This window comes from Geotrypetes seraphini, chromosome 12, assembly GCF_902459505.1.
Source record: "Geotrypetes seraphini chromosome 12, aGeoSer1.1, whole genome shotgun sequence".
NCBI lineage: Eukaryota > Metazoa > Chordata > Amphibia > Gymnophiona > Dermophiidae > Geotrypetes > Geotrypetes seraphini.
The window spans coordinates 30,359,828-30,382,825 of NC_047095.1; the positions used below are offsets into that span (position 1 = coordinate 30,359,828).

Genomic DNA, 22,998 nt, shown 5'->3' on the forward strand with positions numbered 1-22,998 from the left:
ACATGTAAACTATATTTGAGTTTATTATGTGCATTAGTTCCTAGGGGTTTTATATATTTTGCATTAGGCTTTTTCCATTTTGTGCATTTTCAAATTAAATTCCACTGCTGTTTACCCTGTGAATGCATGCACAGGAAATGTTGGAGGTTTTTAAAAAAACAACAACAACAAAAAAACTAACTAAGAATGCTCAGAGATGTTGGATATAAAAAGGTGTGGCAGGTTCAGAGTAATGGAAGGAGAACAGACATTGGGGAAGGTTTCTTATATTTCAGATGCTGTTCATGAATAATACCCCTGAGCTGTTGAAGAAACAAGAGGAATTTGCTTACTCAGATGTGATTTAAAAAAAAATCCCAAATCTTTGCAATTGGAATGATCTTTGTAACTTTCAATAGAGGAACTATCACTTCCTATTAAAAAATATCACTTAAGCATTTACTTTGATTGTCTTATACACTGTCTCCTGAACCAATGTACAGCAACCACATTTTCAAATATACCTATATAAAAGCTAGAAACTGAAGTAATATTTCCAGAAATCTTATGAACTCAAAACAGAAACAACTGAAACTGTTAACCCTAAACTGCTTTTAGAAAGTAATCCAAATAGCTTTGCAGCTCTTTTCTTCTTTGCCTGGAAAACTTGCATATGGGCTGTAAAATCATGTTGGACTTCAGTTATTGCAGAGGTTAATATAGCCTTAACTTCATGGATAGACAAACAGGCATCAAGGCCTCTTGCTAGGGATTGTTCTGTAATGCATTTATTGCTTTTAAAGTAATCATGCCTTTTAGCAATGCTTAACATTTGGATACTTCAGTGTTGTTTACTTGAAGCACAGTGGAGGATGACAGGAATAAACCTGTCTAGGAGACATAACCAGTAATTAAGTAACTCGTGATGGTAGAGCTTTCAGGTCCTAAGCTAATGATTTAGAAGTATTCCTGATAAACACCTATTTAATGTACATTTATTGACCAAATCTGGAAATGCAACAGAGTATTAATTTTATTCCGTGAACAGTGCTCTTCCTTTTTTTCATGAGTGAATATATTGTGACATCCTTTTGCATTTTTATTTCTTTCTTTGGTTTTCTATCCCGTCCTCTCAGAAGAGCTCAGAATGGGTTACAAGTTTGCATACATAATAAAGCGTATTTATGCGAAGTGTTTGCAAACATAACTGCAGAACTGGAGCAACATGCGTCATGGACAGTAGTGTGTGGCAAAGTGGTTAGAGCAGGGGTAGGGAACTCCGGTCCTCGAGAGCCGTATTCCAGTCGGGTTTTCAGGATTTCCCCAATGAATATGCATTGAAAGCAGTGCATGCACATAGATCTCATGCATATTCATTGGGGAAATCCTGAAAACCCGACTGGAATACGGCTCTCGAGGACCGGAGTTCCCTACCCCTGGGTTAGAGCTACAGCCTCAGCACCCTGAGGTTGTGGGTTCAAATCCCTCGCTGCTCCTTGTGACCCTGGGCAAGTCACTTAATCCCCCCATTGCCCCAGGTACACTAGATAGAGTTTGAGCCACTGGGACAGATCAGGAAATATGATGAAGTACCTGAATGTAAAACCAGTTAGGATATAATGGTATATAAATGTCTATAGTACTCTGTAGTACTGAATGGCTTTCAGTACTTCCTGCCTTATCAAAACTGCCCTTATGCCTCATCTAAATATCTTGTACACATGACCATTGTATACCTTGTGTGATTGAAAAACATTTCCCTTTGGGGAACAAACTTGCCCTGGTATGCACTCTGCACCCAGCAAAGGTCTCACACAAGACTGTCCAGGGGAGTGCTGAGAGGCTACAAAAGGGCGTTTCTGTCTTTCTTACTTGAATTTGGCTCACACCCATTAATACAGAATGGGAGAATATTTGACCCTAAGGAGGAAACGCTATAAGAGGCGCCGAAAGGTAGGTGCCTAACTTAAATTAGTAAATTTGCTTTAATTATGAGCTTTAACAAGCTTATAATTGAAAAAAAGATTAATTGGCAGATAGGCACCTATCCTCTTGGGTGTGGTCCTAGGCCTCTAACTAGAAGAACGAACGAAGCAGAATCGTAACTAACGCGAAATCGGACAATAATCTAACAATATTTGTCATATATTACCACTCTGGTAATAATATAACATTCCTTTTGAATGATTTAATTATTTGATTTCTGTTTCAGAAGTTAATTGAAAGATGTGTGTGCCTTATTTTTGGATGTTCGCTCATCTAATCTTGGCGTGTCTGTCTGTTTGTCTGTCATGAAGTGGCCTGAGAGCCTGGGGCACTGGGTTTGATTCCCACTACAGCTCCTAGTGGCTCTGGGCAAGTCACTTAACCCTCTGTTACCCCAGGTACAAACTAAGGGCTCCTTTTACTAAGGTTTTAGCGCGTGCTTAGCGGGTGCTACAATACTGCACGCGCTAAACGCTAACGCCCCCATAGAGCTTGTATTAATATTGTGCACGCTAATCTTTAGCGTGTGCTAAAAACGCTAGCGCACCTTAGTAAAAGGAGCCCTAAGTACAAAATGTGTAAACTACTTTTGGGATCTTACCAGGTACTTATGACCTGGATTGGCCACAATTGGAAACCTGTCTGGCAACTCTCATGTTCATTGCAGAAGCGTATGGAGCTTCCGCAACTAAAACTTCATTTGATAACGGGGCAATTAAAGTGGTTTTTGAGCAAAATAGATGCCGGTAGGGTCCCTATTTCTTACTGGCACAAGAAGAGACTGTGTTCTGGCCATGAAGGAACCTTCTGAGAGTCCCAAATCCTTACTAGTACAAGCAACTTCTGTGGAAGGGGCGTGGATGTGCAGACTGATGTCAAGCTGGTAACAGCAGAAGTGGTTAATGTGGCAGGAAACCCAGACGTTGCTATCTGAAGTTTTGAGTCTGGAATTGGCATCAGAAGATGAGGAAGGCTGGCAGGGAACACTGGCCCCATCATTCCAAATTGTTGGTCTTGTAGTAGCAGAGGGTGATAGGGAGTCTATGCCTTGAGAATTATTGGTGTCAGTGGTACAGGAAGAGGGTGGGTGGTGGGGTAGCCAGGACCATGCCACCAGCACAAATGAGGCAGGAGCAACTGTGGAGCAGGTTTAATAGGTTTAGGAAGAGGTGGGGAGGGGTTGGAATAGAAAAAAGAGGATTGGAGAAGGCAGGATGGGACAATTCAGTTCGGCAGTTTCATTGCAGCCCGTTTCATCATGGCATGCTGAACTGTTCTCGTTGTCATTAAAAATGCAAAAATGAAATATCAAGATACAAAACCAAAGTTTTGCAAAAAAACCAATCCTGCAAAGAAGTCGTCAGATTCAGGTAGCACCTTCGGATCCAGTCACTGGGTGTATGCCCCTATATTTCTTCGCCAGGATGACGTAGATCCGGTCACCAGATGTATGCCCCCTTACTTCTTTGCCTTCCCCCTTCCCTTCCCGGAGAGATCTATGCTACATGGGGGAGGGAGGGGGGAGGAGCCTGTGGTACTGAGTGCCCGATCTGATTGATATGTTTCCAGCCCTGTGTTGTGTAGGAACTGACTTTTTTTCTGCAAGCTATAGAATTGAAGTAAGAAGTTTGTTCTAAGGAGCAGCGTCAAGGCACAGTTGAGGAATTAGGGGGCAGAGTTATTAAATGCTGTCTAGTTCCCAGCCACCCACCATCCCCAAATCATTTTAATGTTTCTTAACCTTTTGCTGCTCTTTGGACTTTAACCTTTAAGCAGAGGCTAGACGCACTTAGTGATCGTGTTACAATAAAAAGAATGGAAAAAGCCTAAGTACATATTTATACTAAATGTCAATAAAAAGCATGTAGCCCTGTCTGCTTTTCTTTCTGGGCAGGGGAATGGAAGGCATTTCATTTTCTCTGGCTGTGTGTTTTTGCTATGCACCTTGTGTTATGAATATAAGAATAGCCTTACTGGTTCAGACCAATGGTCCATCTATCCCAGTATCCTGTCTTCACGGTGGCCAATCCAGGTCACAAGTATGAGGTACCTGGAAAAAGCCCAAAGAGTAGCAACATTCCATACTACTGATCCAGGGCAAGCAGTGGCTTCCCCCATGTCTGTCTCAATAACAGACTATGGACTTTTCCTCCATGAACTTGTCCAAACCTTTTTTAAAACCAGGTACATTAACTGGTCTTACCACATCCTCTGGCAATGCTTAGCTATTTTCTGAGTGAAATAATATTTCCTGCTATTGGTTTTAAAAGTATCTCCCTGTAACTTCATCATATGTCCCCTTTTGATGGAGTAAAAAAATCGATCCACTTGTGCCTGTTCTACACCACTCAGGATTTTGTAGACTTCAATCATATCTCCCCTCAGCCATCTCTTTTCCAAGCTGAAGAGCCCTAACCTTTTTAGTCTTTCCTTATAAGAGAGGAGTTCCAGCCCCTTTATCATCTTGGTTGCTCTTCTTTGAACCTTTTCTAGTGCTGCTGTATCTTTTTTGAGATAAGGAGACCAGAATTGAGCGCAGTATTCCAGGTGAGGTCGCAACACGGAGCGATACAGAGGCATTATTACATTCTTAGTCTTGATAGCCATCCCTTTTTAAAATAATTCCTAGCATCTTGTTTGCTTTTTTAGCCACTGCCACACATTGGGCGGAAGCTTTCATCGTATTGTGTACAACAGTGGTCTCAAACACGTGACCCAGGGGGTCACATGTGGCCCACCAAGTACTATTTTGAGGCCCTTGGTATGTTTATCATAATCACAAAAGTAAAAGTTTCTTGATCATATGTCTCTTTAGCTATAAATGACAATATAATTATTAAGGCTTAGCCAAAAGGAAAGATTTATAAACTATAAAGAGTTTACCTCATGCAAAATTGTCATTTCTTTAATAAGACATTAACTATTTTTTTCTGAGGCCTTCCAAGTACCTACAAATCCAAAACGTGGCCCTACAAAGGGTTTGAGTTTGAGAGACCACTGGTCTACAATGACGCCCAGATCTTTTTCATGGGTGCTAGTATCTGGACCCTAGTATCTGGTAACTGTGATTTGGTTTATTATTCCCAATATGCATCACTTTGCATTTGTCCACATTAAATATCATTTGCCATTTGGATGCCCAGTCTTCCAATTTCCTAAGGTCTGCCTGTAATTTTTCACAGTCTCCATGCATTTTAACAACTTTGAATCTTAGCTGGGGTGTGGGAAGGGATTGAATCTTTTGTCACTTGGCTACTGCTAAGCAGTATTGGAGCATTTCTATATCTAGACTCTGTTCCTCTCCTTTGACATATTCTTATTTTACAGTGTAAAGGGGAGGGGTAGTAACCTTTGCTGGGTCAGCGTGGGGGTGTCGGAGTGGATGAGCGGCCTTGCAGCAGGAAGATGGAGACAGCTGCCATTCTAAGCAAGAGCAATTGTGCATACAAGTTTCAAGTTTATTAAAAGTTTGTTATTCACGCAATATCAAATAATTTCAATGGGAGACAAAATAAAACAATTTGTACAAGTAAACATACAATGTATGTACACAAATAATTAGCGATACATAAGGGAAGAGGGGTGAACTACAATTTTTAAGAAAAGTAAAGATACATTTAAGGAAAAAAACAACATCAGGAGGGTAATGAAAAAATGTTTTACAAATATGGCTAAGCCTAAAAAGAGAATGGGGGAGGTTGTGACCTATACATAAGGTCTGGTTAAATTTAGGTATTTGAGCCTGGGATTGATGATAGAAGAATTATCCCATCTATGACTCAAATGCGTTTCTGTACAGGTAGCATTTTAATGTGCTTTTAAATTTTTCTAATGAGGTTTCTCCACGCAAATAGATTGGTAAATTGTTCCAAAGCTGGGGTGCTACGACTGAAAAAATTGTAGCTCTTCTGGTACCTATTATTTTTAAAGAAGGGATAGTCAGCAAATACTGTTCTGTTGATCTTAGAGTCCTGGCTGGAGAGTATGGTATCAAAAAATGATGCAGAAATATTGGTGTGTTGGTTTGTTGGATTTTGAAGGCTATCAGTGCAATTTTATAGATTATTCTGTGCGAAATTGGTAGCCAGTGTGCGTTTCGTAGAAGAGGTGCGACATGATCATGGGATTCTCAAGTTTCAAGTTTATACTGTAGTTTCATGTGCGGTAATGATGACAGCATGTACCAATGTTGATGTTGTTGATTTTGACTACTGGTCATTGTTACCTGCTTATTGTATATTTTAAAACACTAATAAAGATGATTGAACTTAAAAAAAATAAAATAATAATTTTAAACCGCTTAATCAGATTTCTAAGCGGTGTACAATAAAAATTTACATAAAAACAGATTAAAAATCAGGGATACTAGCTAAAACCTAACGTGTCTTAATAAAACACGTAATTAGACAAATGGACCAACTTGAAACAATAGGAGAGAAGGGGAAGAACTACAATCGTAAAAGAAAAGTGAAACAAAAAAGGAAAATACAATAGGTTAGGGTAAAAAGTAATAAAATTTAAGAGTTTTGTCCTTAAGAGGACAATTATTGTCCAAAGGCATCCTGGAACAGCCACGCTGAATCGGCCTAGACCCCAGAGAAGGCGGACATGGAGGTTGTGAAGGAGGGAGAAAGAGAATGGAATGTAGAGAAGAGGGATGAGGATTGGCAGAAAGGAGGAGAATGTAGGGTGGGGTGGGGAAGGAAAGGAGAAGAAAGCATGGTTACTATTCTTCCAAATAAATCAACCTCCAGCCCTGCTCTCAAACAGATATTGTGTTGGACAAAATATTGGTGCGGTCAATGGCTCACCCCATTCCACTGTCTATGAACAATGCTCTTAAATCCTAAAATTCCTCAAACTGCCTTCTATCTTATGCTTTCTCCAGCGATGTGCAGGACTGATAAAACAGGGTGGTGAAAAAAGGAGAAAAGATGACAAGGAGGGGCAGAGAGAAAAGAAAGCAAAGTGAGTGAAGTGACACCTTATCTTTCAGCCTGTCTTTCCTATGAACTCCTCTGGTTTCTATTTGTGTATACCGGTAATTTTTCTGGCCATTTACCTCCAGCTGAGTGCATATAATTCAATGGAGGCACTGAAAAGATGTTGTTCCTTTATTATAGAGAAGAAAATAGCCCTAATCTCCAACGGCACTGAGAAAAAAAAGAAAAAGAACAAGCTGTAAATTGTATGCTAGAAGCGTTGCAGATAAGTGTGGGTGGAGGGTGTATCTGAGTGTGACACTGTGTGGAACATAGTGCATGAGTATGTGCAGGAGGGATGTATGTGTTTTTGATGCTTGTGTGTGTGTGCTCCATAAATCCACATGAGTGGGAAGGGTGCATGAGTGTGTTTTTGAGTTGAAGGCATGTGTGGGTGGGTCATGCACTGTGTCACACTTGAAATGGTTACCTTGGATGGTTTTTAGCTCCCTCTTCCCCGCTAGATCTTCTTAACACCTTTATCCCCCTCTCCCTTTGTACTTACCCGCCCCCTTTAGCCTTACTGTGCCACTCCATTGCAGTCAGTCCCCATCTCCTTCACAGTATTTTCCTTTCCTCCCTCCCCTTACATTTACTCCACCACAGCTTTCCTTTTACCTTATCTGTGGAAAAAAAGCTTCTCCACGACTGTGGGAACGGCTTCCTCCTGTTCAGCTGGTGGGCTGTTGGATCCCTGCTCCTGTATGCATTGCTGGCAGCACTTTAAACAGGCTGATTCGGCCTTGTCCACCCATGAATTCACTCTGCCACTGGAATCCTTGCTTCTGATGTAACTTCCAATTTTGCATAACCGGAAGTTACATTAGATGGAAGGATTCCGGTGACAGAGGGAAAGCCCGAATGGGTCTCTAGCAAGGGGGCCAACAAATCGGTAAGTTTGATGTTTTTCAAAAACAAATCGATTTTAATCGAATCACCCAAAGTGAATCGGTGAATCGATTTGAATTGCGAATCGGGCAGCACTAGTGAGGAGGGAGCAAAGCCACTATGGAGACTGTGACCTCACGGCCTCCCACAGTCCTGCTAATACCTCTCTCTCCTAACTGCCAGAGCCTGTAGGCCAGTGCTCACAACTCCAGTGCTTTAAGGAATTACGCCGGGAAATACCATCAGAACAGCACAGCAAAATAACTTTCCAATGCTCAGCACTAATGGCATGCAAATAATATGATTACATCACAATAAATGTGAAAACAAACAAACAAAATTCAAAACAAAATCTGAACCCAGTTTAATCTTTCCAGTGATAACAATTTTAGAGTAATGAGGACAAAGACCTCAAATGCCCTAGTGTGTCATAAGAAGTTGCCTCCTCTGGGTCAGACCAGAGGTCCATCGCGCCCAGCGGTCCGTACCCGCGGCGGCCCATCAGGTCCATGACCTGTTAAGTGGTCCCTGACTTTCCTAGACTTTTCAAAGACACATTCAGTGGGGCAAAAGGTCTATCCAGTCAATAAAACTCACTGCAGTGCAGTGGTTAAAGTTACAGTCTCAGCACCCTGAGGTTGTAGATTCAAATCCATATTGCCCTTTATGACCCTGGGCAAGTCACTTAATCCCCCCATTGCCCCGGGTACATTAGATAAATTGTGAGCCTGCAGAAACAGACAGGGAAAAATCACGAGTCCTTGAATAAATTCATGTTGAAAAAATAAAATATGCAATTTTATTATCAATGTTAGTGATCCCTCTTCTTTTTTATTTTATTTTATGTTTTTTTTATAAATCTATATGAAAAAATGTTTTGTCTTGTGAGATCATGCTTTAAACAAGTTTCACAACTGTGTAAGTTCAATTATGTAACTGATGTTTCCATTAACAGCTGAGCAATCGTTTTAGTTTACGAATAACTTCACATCTGAGCACATATCTCCCTCCTGATAGTGGCCTGTTCGTTTCACTCAATGGCTTTCTTGGGGGAGGAAGGGGGGCTGATGTAGATGCTGCTCAACAAAATCTCTCATCACATGTTGACAAGTACATCGTGTGAGTAAGAACTGTGTGGGAATTGCTTCCTCCTGTTCAGCTGGTGGGTTGTTGGGTCCTTGCTAACCTGCTCCTGTATGCAAGAAGATGGAAGGGTCTTCTTTCCAGCTGGAGAGAGGGCTTTGCTCAATCACCCTATTGGAGTGAGTCACGAAAAGACTCACTGGAGCAATGCCAAAAAGAGGAGCAAAAGCTGTTCTCCTTGCTGAATTTGTCATCGGTATGGTTGGTTAATCAAAATTGATGGGAAAATTTGTGTAAATTTGGCATTCAAATACTAATATTGTACAACTATAATGCCACTTTTTTTTTTTTTTTTACTTTATTTAGTTTTTAATGTCAACAAAAAGTGCAATACAATTTACATACAAATAATAATAATCAAATGAGCACTTATAAATAATCAGAATCTATACAAAAGATAAAAATTCCCTCCCCCATCCATCATTACCATCAGAAATGATACCAAAACAGATATACCCCCCTCCTGCTCTCACTTCTCCCCCTCCCCCTCCCCAGATGTGTGGGTGCAATACAAAGGAAAATAAGATAAAGATAAAGGGCAACTATAACAAATCTACAAAAGATGTCAATGAACCTCAAACCAATTTGAATATCTTATGCCCCAGTAAGTCAGTATTCATTTTCTCATACTCATAAGTTAAGCATAATGCCACTTTTTAATTGTAATAACTCATTAATTGTGTGATTGTCTCTAAAATATTGAAAGAATTACTTAAAATATTATTATTGTGCTCAGTCACCTCCACCAAGGTCATTATCTGGGGCAGATATGAAGACCAACCCCCTCTTCTATGAAACTGCGCTAGCAGTTTCTAGCGCGTGGAGCTGCGCTGAATGGCCCGCGCTGCTCCTGATGCTCATAGGAACTCAATGAGCATCAGGAGCAGCGCAGGCCATTCAGCGCGGCTCTTTGCGCTAAAAACCGCTAACGCGGTTTCGTAGAAGAGGGGGCAAAACTTACAAAGGAATCATCACAGCACAATATTGTTCCTTCTCCTCAATGATTTAGTATGTTACACATTCATTATTATTATTATTATATGTATCTCTGGAATATATTGCTTTATGTTTTACGCTCAAGAACACAATTTGAATATTGCATTTATCTGTTGCTGCGGTGTGAATGAGATGCATCCACTGCACTTCCAGCTGTCCGCGATTGTCTAAGCGTAGCAGTTTATCTCCTGCAGCGTGGTTTGAAATTCAGCACCGCCGTCTCCTGCAAATCTGGTCCCTTCTTGCCCCAGATGTTCGTGATTAAGCCATCGTGAAATGTTTTTTAAAAAAAATAAACAATCAAAAATGAAAAATAAAAATAAAGTTTCATGACATAAAGTTTTCAAGTGAAATGCTGGCTGAGCCTTTGATGGTATGACTCACCTGGTTAATCAATGTACTTTCTCCTTAGTAAATGTGCTGCAATATTCAAATTGTGTTCTTGAGGGTAAAACCTACTAGACCCACCTGTGCTGCTCTACTAGGCTTTCCTATGCCAGGTGCTGAAGTTCTGGAGGCAGACATGTTTGTTTTTATTCTGATTTTTATGGTGTTTGGGGGGTCAGTGATCACTGGGGGAGTGTGTGTGGGGGGGTCTGTACTTTGTGTCTGCAGTGGTTATCTGGGCATTTTGGATACCTTCTGGGCACTTGGACCTGCTTTTACAAAAGTTCTAGGCGTTTTTGACTTTGATGAATTTTTGGATGAGAATGGGATATTCGCCAAAACTACTGGAAGGGTTGGTCAACCTGGAACTAGCAAATCAGCTAGATAAATTCAACCTCTTCAACGAACACCAATCTGGTTTCAGAAAAACAGCACAGAGACAGTCCTAGGCTCTATCCTCAACCACCTATACGACCTCTTTAGTAAAGGTACCAGCGCTCTAATCTTACAACTAGATTTTAGTAGCGCATTTGACCTAGTGGATTGTGAAATAATGCTGAATTGCCTAGATGCAATGGATCTCTCGGGAAGAGTTTGGAACTGGTTCCAGGGCTTTTTAACCGAACGATCTTATCGAGTGGTCTATGACGGGAAATACTCTAATTCTTGGAAAAGCCCTTCAGGTGTACCTCAGGGTTCCCCTCTATCTCCCACCTTGTTTAATATCTACAACTCATCTTTAGGTCACCTACTACAAAAGCTAAACCTAAAATTCTATATATACGCTGATGACATCTCCATTCTAATTCCAGTGACCAACGTGACCAATGATACTTTAAAACACATTTCCCATATCATGACTGAAATTGAACAACGGACTATCAATTTTAAACTGAAACTAAACACAGAAAAAAAAATTTTTCTTGGCAAGCCCAAAGGACAAAATCACTATAACATCAAATAACCTAAATGGTCACAAACACCCAATATCAAAAACTATAAAAATATTAGGAGTCACCCTAGACACCCACTTGACCTTGATCGAACATACAAACTCGGTGACAAAAAAAGTGCTTCTCCACACTTTGGAAATTAAACACCATCAAAAAATATTTCGACCCTCCATCTTTCAGACTACTGGTACAGTCATTGATTCTGTCCACCCTAGACTACTGCAACATCATTTATGTGGGTATACCTAAAAAAAACCATGAGAAAATTAAGAATAGTGCAAAACACGGCCGTCCGCTTAATATTCGGACTAAAGAAAAGTGATCACATTAGCCCCTACTACAAACTGCTACACTGGTTACCAATAGAGGCAAGAATTTTATTCAAGTTCTCTTGCTTTTGCTACAAACTGGTGTGGGGAAATGTCCCCCACCTATCTCTTACCTCACTTCCAACTGTATACCCCCAAAAGGACAACCAGAAATCGCAACCTTTTTGCCTATCCGAAGATCACTGATTGCAAATACAGGTCCTTTCTGGCAGAACTTTTAAGTTTCAAGCTGGTAGACAGCAATCCTGGCTAGGCAACTTCATTGATAAAGCCAGATCGACCTACGGCGCTTTCCAGAAAGAAATTAAGACTGCTCTGTTCAATAGATTTATTACCTAGTTAGACAACTCTCTCCTTTTTTTAAAGCTAATACTCATCATGTTGATACTGTGTGTTCTCTCTAATTGTACCTGTATTCACTGAACGTTCAGTGACTTCCTCACGAACTGTACTCTGAAATTCGCTGGCTATCCAGCCCCCTTCACTGTAACATGTTAATATTATATTGTAACATACAAATATTATAATTCTTACTATTCTGTATTCTATAATCACTGACTGCTCAGTGACATCTTTCCCTATTTGTACACTGTAATTCGCTGATTGTACAGCTCTCTTCACTGTGAACCGCCTAGATGTCGCAAGATTATGGCGGTATAGAAAAAATAAAGTTATTATTATTATAAAGATAGACAACTTAGTGATCTGGCCGATCAAACGGCTGGATGTATAATCAGACGATTTTTGAAAAAAAAAGAAGTATTTTGGATGTGTTTTTCATGAACTGCCGACTTTGGGCGACTAGCGATTTAGGCCCAAAACAAACTTAGACGTGTCTTTTGATTATGCCCCTCCATGCGGTTAACAATTAAAACATTCACAGTAGTTCATGGACAGTACTTTACAAAATGCATTCAAATTACATTGCAATGTTTTGGACATGTTCAAATTCACATTTGCTTTACAGAATAGGGACCCGACATGGTCTGTGTTTCAATAGGAACATCTTCCTCAGGGGGTCCCGAGATTTTTATTCAAAAAATGAAAGCCAAAGTGGAAACACAAAAAAGTGTATGGATGAATCAATTTGTGTAGTCCCCGCACGATAACCCTCCAGCCAATCTTATCTACTGCCACTGGCGCACAAAATATATGTCACTGAGAATGTTATGGGCCATTCCTTGCAAATGTAGTACACGGCTTAGCACACACTCCCCCTCCCCCATCTTTTACAAAACCATGGAAGCGGTTTGTAGTAGAGAATGACATGGGGAAAAAATTTGTCCCCGTCACTGCCCTGTCCCTGCAACCACCATCCCTGTCCCCGCCCCGTCCCCGTGACCACTGTGCCCTCTCTGTCCCCGCGACCATTGTGCCCGCCCTGTCCCCGCGACTACTGTCCACTCCCTCTTTCCTAGTGTGAGGGAACATGCGCAATCACGGATCGCGCGGTCCAGAAACCCCCTCTCGCCCGATCGCCACGTCCGGCCATCTCCCTCCCTCCACTGGATTAGCGCGTACTATAGCGTGCGCTAGCCGAAAAAAATACCGCCTGCTTAAAAGGAGGCGGTAGCGGCTAGCGCGTGCAGCATTTTAGTGCGCGCTAAAACCGCTAGCGCACCTTTGTAAAAGGAGCCCTTAGCTTTTCAGCATTTCTGAAAAATTCTCCCCTCTACCAACGCATTTCGCTTTATCTTTATCAAGGTCGGGGAAACTGAAAAGCAAAAATATAAAACTTACAATTAGTTTCCCTAACAATGAAACCTAAATTCTTTCGGCAGAGGATATTTCTTACCTAAGTATAACTTTAGCTCATTTACTGTGCCGTTGGCATTCAAAGATGGCTGCGACGTTCAAACAACGTTCTGAAATAAAGAATCCCTCCTGACGTCACATCTGGCAAAAACCAGGAAACAGCTGACAATTACAAAAGTTTAAAGGGCCCCCATTCGCTAAGGATCGGCACGGGGGATCATCCCATCCGTTCCAAAAGACTGAAAAAAGTTTGAAATGGGGGATGGTCTGAAATAATATTACCTCTAAATCAGAACCCCATATGGACAACAAACCTCCCCTCTGCAACACTAACAGGCTTTAATTTCTCACACACACATAAGCCAATCACACAACAGGTAGTAACAGGGAAAAAGAAAGGTGGAGAAAAAGCCTCAGTTCAGCTTCATCTGGCAAAAAAACTCCACTTTTCAAGGCTAACCCTGTTCTCCAAAATATAGAACCAGTAGAAAAAGCTCTATGGTAGCCTGCAGGGAGATGTTACAAAACACACCGGGACACACGGCCCTCAGTTGTGAAAAAATGGGTAAATCAGCACTGTAGCAAAGTAGGTCCAGGATTCAGCGTGGAACATAGGCATTAGCAGGAACTTGCTTGCAACATTATTGAAACTGCTTACAACGCTACTGAAAATTGATAATGTAGTAATTTGGGCACTTACCATGCAATATCTGCAAAACTTTATCACATGTTGGTAAAAGAGCCTTTTACATTTATCATTGCCTGCCATTGCTGTCATTTTGTCCGTCTAAAAATTCTGAATATCTTGCGTTTCCAGGTTTAAAAATCAAACGTAGAATTTTCAGGCCAAAAGCTATACCAAAAGCCATTGTAAAAATGATTTGAAATATATATTGGCTGTATTCTCCAAAATAATGGGGTCCTTTTACTAAGGCGCGCTAGCCGATTTAGCGCACGCTTAAACGGCGAGCGCATCTTAGGGCTCCTTTTATCAAGCCGCGCTAGCGGGGTTAATGCGCGCGCCTTTTCGTCACGCGTTAACCCCTGCGCTGGCCAAAAACTACCGCCTGCTCAAGAGGAGGCGGTAGCGGCTAGTGCGGATGGCAGTTTAGCGTGCGGTATTACACGCGTTAAACTGTTAGCGCGCCTTGATAAAAGGAGCCCTTAGTAAAAGGACCCCAATGTTAACTGATATCAGTACATAGATCAGATCACCAGTGTTGTCTAAAATCTCTTGTACTGGTAGCTGGAACGTCTGAATTTTCTTCTGTTCCCAAAAGCAGATGTTTAATGTATTTGTACTTTACATTACATTTTAGTATCAGATGATAAGAAGCCAAATTCATAGACAAGTAGAGTGAATTCTTAAGATTGCTTGGCACCAGAGAAGATTTAACAGACAAAACATTAGAGATAATGAATCCAAAAGGGTCACTGCCGACAGCATTTCCTGAGAGTCTTGTTCTATGAGAAATTTGTAATAAAGTTTTAGTGAAATTATCCTGCAGTTTATAATAACTTGACCACTGAATTTTATTCATCATAGACCATACATTTTATGTTTAAAGACTGCTATTAGTTTGTATCTTATGCTAGGAAATGTTGCTAGCTTGGTACTAGCTCTAAAGATTTCCACTTGAGGACAGATTTTAAATTTAAACGTGTAGCTCGTGGACTCCATCAACCTCCTTGAACCGTCATTCAGAGCTTCACTCTATGTACATTAAATAACTTGTGAGCCCGCCAGGACAGACAGGAAAAAATGCTTGAGGACCTGAATAAATTCATGTCAACCGTTCTGAACTCCCCTGGGAGAACGGTGTACAAAATTGAATACGGTCTGGAAACGGAAATGTGCTACATGGTTCAGTATCCAGCACTTTCAAGTACTTTTTACGTAGAATAAAAAGAAGGCCTTTCCAGTTTTAGCTTTATTTCTGACTGTGCTATACTTCAGTCTTTTATCACCCAGGCATGTTTTTATTGGACATCGAAGTTTTGACATGTAAAACAACAAAAGAGACGTGCAAGGTGGCATCCGAGTCATTTGTTTGATAATACAGTGGTACCTCGGTTTACGAGTGCACCAGTTTGCGAGTGTTTTGCAAGACGAGCAAAACATTTGCAAACTTGGTGCCTCGTAAACCGCTGTACGAGCGCCCCCCCCGCGATCCGGCATTCCCCCCCCCCCGCTCGTGTTGCCCCCCCCCCCTCCGCCATGATCCTACTTCCCCCCCCGAGCAGTCAATGACACTTCCATTACCCGACTTGGCACCAGAGCCGATGCCCGAAGATCCTCCCTCTTCTGGCGCGGCCTGGGCTGGGCGGTGCATCGGAGATCCTCCTTCTTCTGGTCTGGGCTGGGCTGGACTGGCTTTGAGCATTTGCGCATGCTCAAAGCCTTCTGGTCTCGCTCTGTCCGAGATTGAGCAGGGGGGGAAGCCGGATCGCGGGGAGGGGTTTGGAACAGTGTCGGATTCCTCAAGGGGGGGGGGAGAATGGAGCAGCGCCGGTAGCCTCGGGGGGGGGGGAGGAGGTGGAACCAATCAAAGCAGTTTCCCTTACTTCCTATGGGGAAACTTGCTTTGATATATGAGCAATTTGGTTTACAAGCATGCTTCTGGAACAAATTATGCTCGTAAACCTAGGTTCCACTGTATATCCTTATAACCTCTTTGCACTTTCCCAGAGAAGCCTAATATTTTGGCTTGACCTCTTCTGGAAATATCCTACATTTAAACCCAGTCAATTCAGTAGCAGTGAGATTACCAATATTTATTTTATTTCTTCCATTTGTGCGTCGCACATACGTATACAAGCGCTAGGCGACATTACAGAGGAAGGGGTTAGAAGAGGGTAGGGAGGACTATGGAGGACAGGAAGGAATGGAGAGGAGAGAAGCATGTGGAATAGTTCATAGAAATTCCCAACTTTACAGATAGGAGCACCAACTATGTAAATGATATGTAAATGAATTAAAGGAATATGTAAAAAGGAATAGAAGGGAGGAACCGTTAAAAAATAGAATTCAGTTAATAAAATAAAAAGAATAGGAGTAAAAACAATAAAATAAAATGTAAAATAATTCATAAACTGGAAGAGAAAATTGAGTAGCAAAATCAAATAGGTGGCAGAAGTCCAATTTCCTGAAGCAACTCTGTTGCCTCAGCATATTTTAAATAATCCCAGACAGGACAGATATCAGCTCGGGCTTTCCAGCTGCTGCAGCCCCAACTCATCGCTCCTGAAGAATATTTCTCCCTCCCCTGACACTCCATCCATTCAACAGCACCAGCATCAACTACACTCTATTGCTTTCTACTATCCCAATAGTCTTTTGTTCTTTTTCATGGAACCAGTCTATGTGCGTATGTTTTAGCCCTTCTCCCTTCGTTTTACCTCCCCCCTGTCCAGCAGCACCCCTTCACTGCTTCCCCTGTCCAGCAGCAGCCCATCTCCCTTTGTTTTACCTCCCCCCTGTCCAGCAGCACCCCTTTACTGCTCCCCCTGTCCAGCAGCAGCCTTTCTCCCTTCGTTTTACCTCCCCCCTGTCCAGCAGCACCCCTTCACTGCTTCCCCTGTCCAGCAGCAGCCCATCTCCCTTTGTTTTACCTCCCCCCTGTCCAGCAGCACCCCTTTACTGCTCCCCCTGTCCAGCAGCAGCCTTTCTCCCTTCGTTTTACCTCCCCCCCCTGTCCAGCAGCAACCTTTACCTGATCCCCCTGTCCAGTACTACCCCTTCTCCTTTCACTGCTCCCCATGTCCAGCATCCGCTAGCTCGGGCAGCCTTGGGGCTTTTGCTAGGCCGGCCTAGCAAATGCCCCGCGGCTGCTGCCTTTGCTGGTCCGGGGGTGAGAAGAAGCGTCCCAGCAGCAGCAGCGCAACAGTCAAACTGCCACTGCCGCTGAAATCACTGCACGCGCCGATAGCCTGCACAAGCCTGCACACGCACCTCAAGCTGCTGCACGCGCCGCAATTAGAATTTGGCCACAGAAGCACACAGCACGGTGGCAGGGATCACGGCCTCTTAAGTGCGCATGCGCACTTAGGGTTTTATTATAGAGGATGTCTCTTGAGTATTCATTGTGGATATCCTGAAAATCCAACTGGCCATGGAGCCAGAATTTTAAATCATCTGTGAGAAACTGAATTAGTTCTACCAAATGTGAACATTTTTTAACTGATCTTTTTATTCTGAGTTTTCCCATACATTTGATATGTACTTCCCCTCTAACTAGCCAGTGCAGCAATCATCCTTTGGCCAAGGGCTAGTGATCATGGCTCCTTTGGAAGCTGGCATGCATGACCTTCTATGTGATTAGTTGGTGCCCAGGAGCATTAATCATTAGCTCCACATTGCTGCCAGTCAGATGTATCCAACAAGCAAACAGAGGTCTCCAAAATAAACTTGATGATTCTTTAAATAACAGCCTTTCTATGTCTCTAAATGCATTTAGAAATAGAATCTAATTTTGTTTGGCTGTGTGATTTATTTTAATTTTCTCTTGTTTTAGATGCTTTGACACTTGAAGTTGAGCTTGTATAGGATTGGAATTTTCCTCTTTGTTTCTCAAATCTTTCCATTTATTCTGCTTTCAGTTAGTCATTTATAACAAGGAGAATAAAACCAAGTGTATTTTGAATATTTTACATTACATTACATTAGGGACTTCTGTTCCGCCTATACCTTGCAATTCAAGGCGGATTACAAAAGAGCTAACTGGACATTTCCAGTGAAGTTACAACAGTATTGGTTGGGTTTTTTTTTTGGTTACAAGGGAGGAGAGGTAGCTGGATTAATTCCGGAAGAACTTGTAATTGGATATTAAATTGACTGTACGTTACTGTGTGGATATTAAATTGACTGTACGTTACTGTGTGATATAACAAATAGATTACAGTTAGAGTACAAATAAGATTACGTTACATTTCAGGGATCTGAATACTTGGTTGGTGTTTTGGGGAGGAAGAGATTATTTAAGTGGAGGTTTTGGGGGAGAATTTATCTAGGAGGAGGGGGAAGGGTTGGGTTAAGATATCTGGATAAATTTTTTGAAAAGTAGAGTTTTGATTTCTTTTGATTTTCACATATCTGTTTTTTGTTTTGGGGGTTTTTTTCCCTACAAAGTAGAATCACATTGGCTTTGATTGATTTAACTTCAAATTAGTGGAACTCTTGGGGTTCTGGCTCCATTTGTTTTCTGTTTGGCTGTAGGCAAGTCACTTAAGATTTTTGAGGACACTTTTAAAATGCATATTTCTATTTGACCAGCAATAAATACATTGAAATCCCAACATTTTCAAATGGCATACAGTGAGTCATAGATCAAGTTTCAAGTTTATTATAAAATTTGATTAATCTCTTATTCCAAATTCTAAGCGATGAGCAAATCAATAAAATTACAAAATTGGGGGACAAACATAACTAACAAAAAACTAAATCTTACAAAACATAATAAAGACTATTTTTAAAAACATAATAAAACATGAGGAAAGACTGGGAAAAGAAATACAATCTAATTAATAGAAAAAAAGACAAGTAAGGTTAAAAACAATACGAAGGGAAAGAACAAAGAATCTCAAAAGATATGAAGCTGTGGCACACTAAACGGAGCCAATGTTTCTTGTGGCACGTTATAATTCAAATTATAAAATTGCAAAACCAACAAAAAATTTACCCTCCCTCCCCTTTTACAAACCCTTAGCATGGTTTTTAGCACTGGCCGCAGCATTAACAGCTCCAACGCTCATAGGAATTCTAAGAGGATCAGAGCTGTTACCACCATGGCCGGCACTTAAAACCGCACAACGGCAATTCTTATGTTATGTAAAAGGATAGAGGGGTTAATGTGAGAGAATTATTTAATTAAAGTTCTTTAAGCTATGTATGAGTAATTGTAATAATGGTGAAACTAAAGAAGTTAGAATGGAATTGCTAATCAATGTGATGAATGTGCTTGTTTTTGAGTGCAAATTAGCTCAAAACCTGGCTCGATCGTCGACAAGCAAACAGGCATTTCATGATCCACCATCTGCAGTCGTTCTCTTTTGTTCGATTTAATTTCTGTGAGACCTGAAAATCCAAGTTTGCAAAGATAAGAAAATCCAAATGGTAACAAAGCCTTTATTGCTTTGTTGCTCAAGTTAGGATAACTACTGCATACAAAACTAAAACTACTTGCCATTAGTTTTCAAGGACCAACATGTCAAAGAATGATGTCTGGGCGGTTGCATCCTTATTCGCACACTCTCATAACATTGAGAGACCTGCGTCTGCAATGTACATGCAGGCAAAACAGAAGAGCGCCTCACCTTTGAAAAGGAACAGTCAAACAAAGAAAGGCAAGGGTGGTGTCTTTCCAACCGATAATAAAATGTATTCAACAATTAAAAGTCCCAACAAGGGCGTTTGAGAACGGCTTCCTCAGGGGACACTTGGATGATCGAGTAGCAGGCAACGAAGTCTCACTGAAAGTGAAAGTCTCATACGCCGAAACAGGGATCCTTGTTGGGACTTTTAATTGTTGAATAAATTTTATTATCGGTTGGAAAGACACCACCCCTGCCTTTCTTTGTTTGACTATGCAATGTACATGCCATCTATTCTAGTGTATACTTATGAAGGGAATTTTTAAAGATAAAGTAAAATTCTGGAAACTCTCTTGGCACACCACTGTGCCATGGCATACATTTTGAGAGACATTGATTATTCACTCGTTGGTAATCGCGAAATTGGACTACTGCAATGCACTCTTTAAAGGGATAGCATTAAATGAGATCAAACGTCTCCAAATTATTCAAAACGTCTCTATTAAACTTATAACTAACTCTAGAAAGTTTGATCATGTTACTCCTCTTTTAATAAAAGCACATTGGCTCCCAGTTACTCATCGAATAACTTATAAACTCTGTCTACTCACCTTCAAGGCTTTACTCAATAAAACTCCAGCTTTTATCTATAAATTATTAATCCCATACAATCCGACTAGAACATTAAGGTCCAATGAGCAAAATTTACTAACCATTCCTTCACTCAAGATCATTAATACAAGACGGCAATTCATTTTTTCAGTAACTGCGCCACAGATTTGGAACGTCCTCCCAATCTATCTACGAAATGAGCATGATCTGGGAAAATTTAAAAGTAATTTAAAAACATTTCTTTTTAAAGATGCATTTGGCATTTGATTTATTAATTTTTAAACTGTTGTTTTAAATCTTAAATTTTACTGTTACATACCTTCCCAATGTTTTTTCCCTTTGTTTGTTCTACTTTTCTATCATGAATTGTATTTCACTTCCCCTTTTTACCTTTTGTTACGAATATGTTGAACTATTTCTAATATTATGTTATTATTCAAGTTTGATTTGTATTATATGTTTAATCTTTTTTAAGGTTTGTATTGTATTGTTTCCCTCTGAATGTATTTTAAATTGTACATCGCTTTGAATTATGATTAAGCGATTAATCAAAAAATCATTAAACTTGAAACACTGATCTATATTTTTGCTAAGCAGTTGGTATTGTGCTCTAAAATTGTTTGTATGCATGAAGAGAAACTCCTAAGGATTCTTCTCTGTGGCAAATGAAGAACCATAGGTAGATCAAGCTGCACTAAAAGAGCTCAAATAAAATAAATATTTGCATTTTGAATTAGAAAGAAGTTGCCAGAGTTAGATTGAAATGGGGATTTGCACAGTGATTCCATACTGGCTATGTATCAATAGGGTCTAACCTAAATACAAACAACCCAAGTGGTCTGAATAACAATTACTCATACAAGAGGCTATATCCCACTAAATGCGAGAAATACAAGCAAAAATTATTTATTAATCCAGGAAAAGGCCTCAGAATTGGAGCCTACGCAAAGTCCTATCATGGACTAGACTGTCAGCGTAGTATTACCACTCCATGCTCCAATCATAGGCCAGAAAAACCTGGAACTTGTAGAATCTCTTAATTTATTATTCTTTTTAATTTATTTTTTAATATTTTTAATTTTATAATATAGGTTTAAACCTTAAAGTCTATACTTAAAACTTCATTTTAAATTCTATTGTGGTTGATCTTAGAATTATTTTTCATAAATAGACCCTAAGGAAAATAATCTACTGTTACAACCCTGCTGTGACTAAATATTGTTTAACATTGCTATACTCGCAAAGGTAGAGAAGTTAAAGGTAACTGAATTACTTATCTTAAGCAGTTTTCATTATAGCTTGAAAGTCCTATAATGACTGTGCAATGGCTATGTCGCTGTGATGCCTGTACAATGGCTATACCGCCGACGCGGCCAGCGTTTCGTGGGCAATAAGTACATCCACTGCTTCAGGGCTAATGGCCAAAAGATATCAAGGCATTGCGGTCTTTAAAACTGCCAAACTTTCTCTAGGCTAGAGAAAGTTTGGCAGTTTTAAAGACCGCAATGCCTTGATGTCTTTTGGCCATTAGCCCTGAAGCAGTGGATGTACTTATTGAAGATTATTTTCCTGGATTAATAAATAATTTTTGCTTGTATTTCTCGCATTTAGTGGGATATAGCCTCTTGTATGAGTAATATGTATCAATAGGACCATGTTCAATGGCGCAGTATTAAACAGCCCTCCATAGTCTCTGGCCCAAACTGTTTCAAGGTCTTTATTTCTAAAGTTGAACTCTTTTCTTACAAGTGTTAAAATGTCTCTCCACTATAGTTATTGTCATATGTATGAGAGCAAGTCAAAGGTATTATGCTCTTAAATCTGTCCAAATGAAAAGCCAGAAGAGGGATTCAAAGTCCTCACCAATCCAGTGAGTTAAAAAAAGCACCAGAACCGTAAAACCTTGGCGCATGGGTGGTGGAATGCTGGTACAACTGTTATGGTTGCGACTCCCAGTTTTTGTTGAGAAAAGACTTGTTTTTATGAAACTGCAAGTAACCCTGGAACTGGGAGCTAATATCCAGATAACTTTTTTAATGGTTTTTTGAATGCATGCAAAGCAAAGCCAAACTAAGCAATGTAGTGGGCAAAAGCACAACAGACATAAATTCAATGTCCGACAACATGATGCACGACCTACTCCTACTGGAGCGCTGGTCTAGGTCCTGGCAACTCAGCTTCAATGCCAAAAAATGCAAAGTCATGCACCTGGGCAGCCAAAATCTATGCAAGACTTACACCCTTAATGGCGAGATCCTAACAAGAACTGAAGTAGAACGAGACTTAGGGGTGATCGTCAGTGAGAACATGAAGACTGCCAATCAAGTGGAACAAGCTACATCCAAGGCAAGGCAAATCATAGGTTGCATATGCAGGAGTTTCATCAGCCGTAAGCCTGAAGTCATTATGCCATTGTATAGATCCATGGTGAGGCCCCACCTAGAATACTGTGTGCAATTCTGGAGGCCGCATTACCGTAAAGATGTACTGAGACTGGAGTCGGTCCAGAGAATGGCCACCCGGATGGTCTCGGGACTCAAGGATCTCTCGTATGAGGAACGGCTTGATAAGTTGCAGCTGTACTCACTCGAGGAACGCAGAGAGAGGGGAGACATGATCGAGACATTCAAGTATCTCACGGGCCGCATCGAGGTGGAAGAAGATATCTTCTTTTTCAAA

The 22,998-nt window shown here is 40.7% G+C and overlaps 1 protein-coding gene across 2 annotated transcripts in view; it reads left to right on the forward strand.

Moving 5' to 3' along the window:
* The window catches only part of DDAH1 (dimethylarginine dimethylaminohydrolase 1), a 231,138-nt gene that overhangs the window by 57,082 nt on the left and 151,058 nt on the right, over window positions 1–22,998 (forward strand). The gene's annotated exons all lie outside the window — the stretch shown is intronic.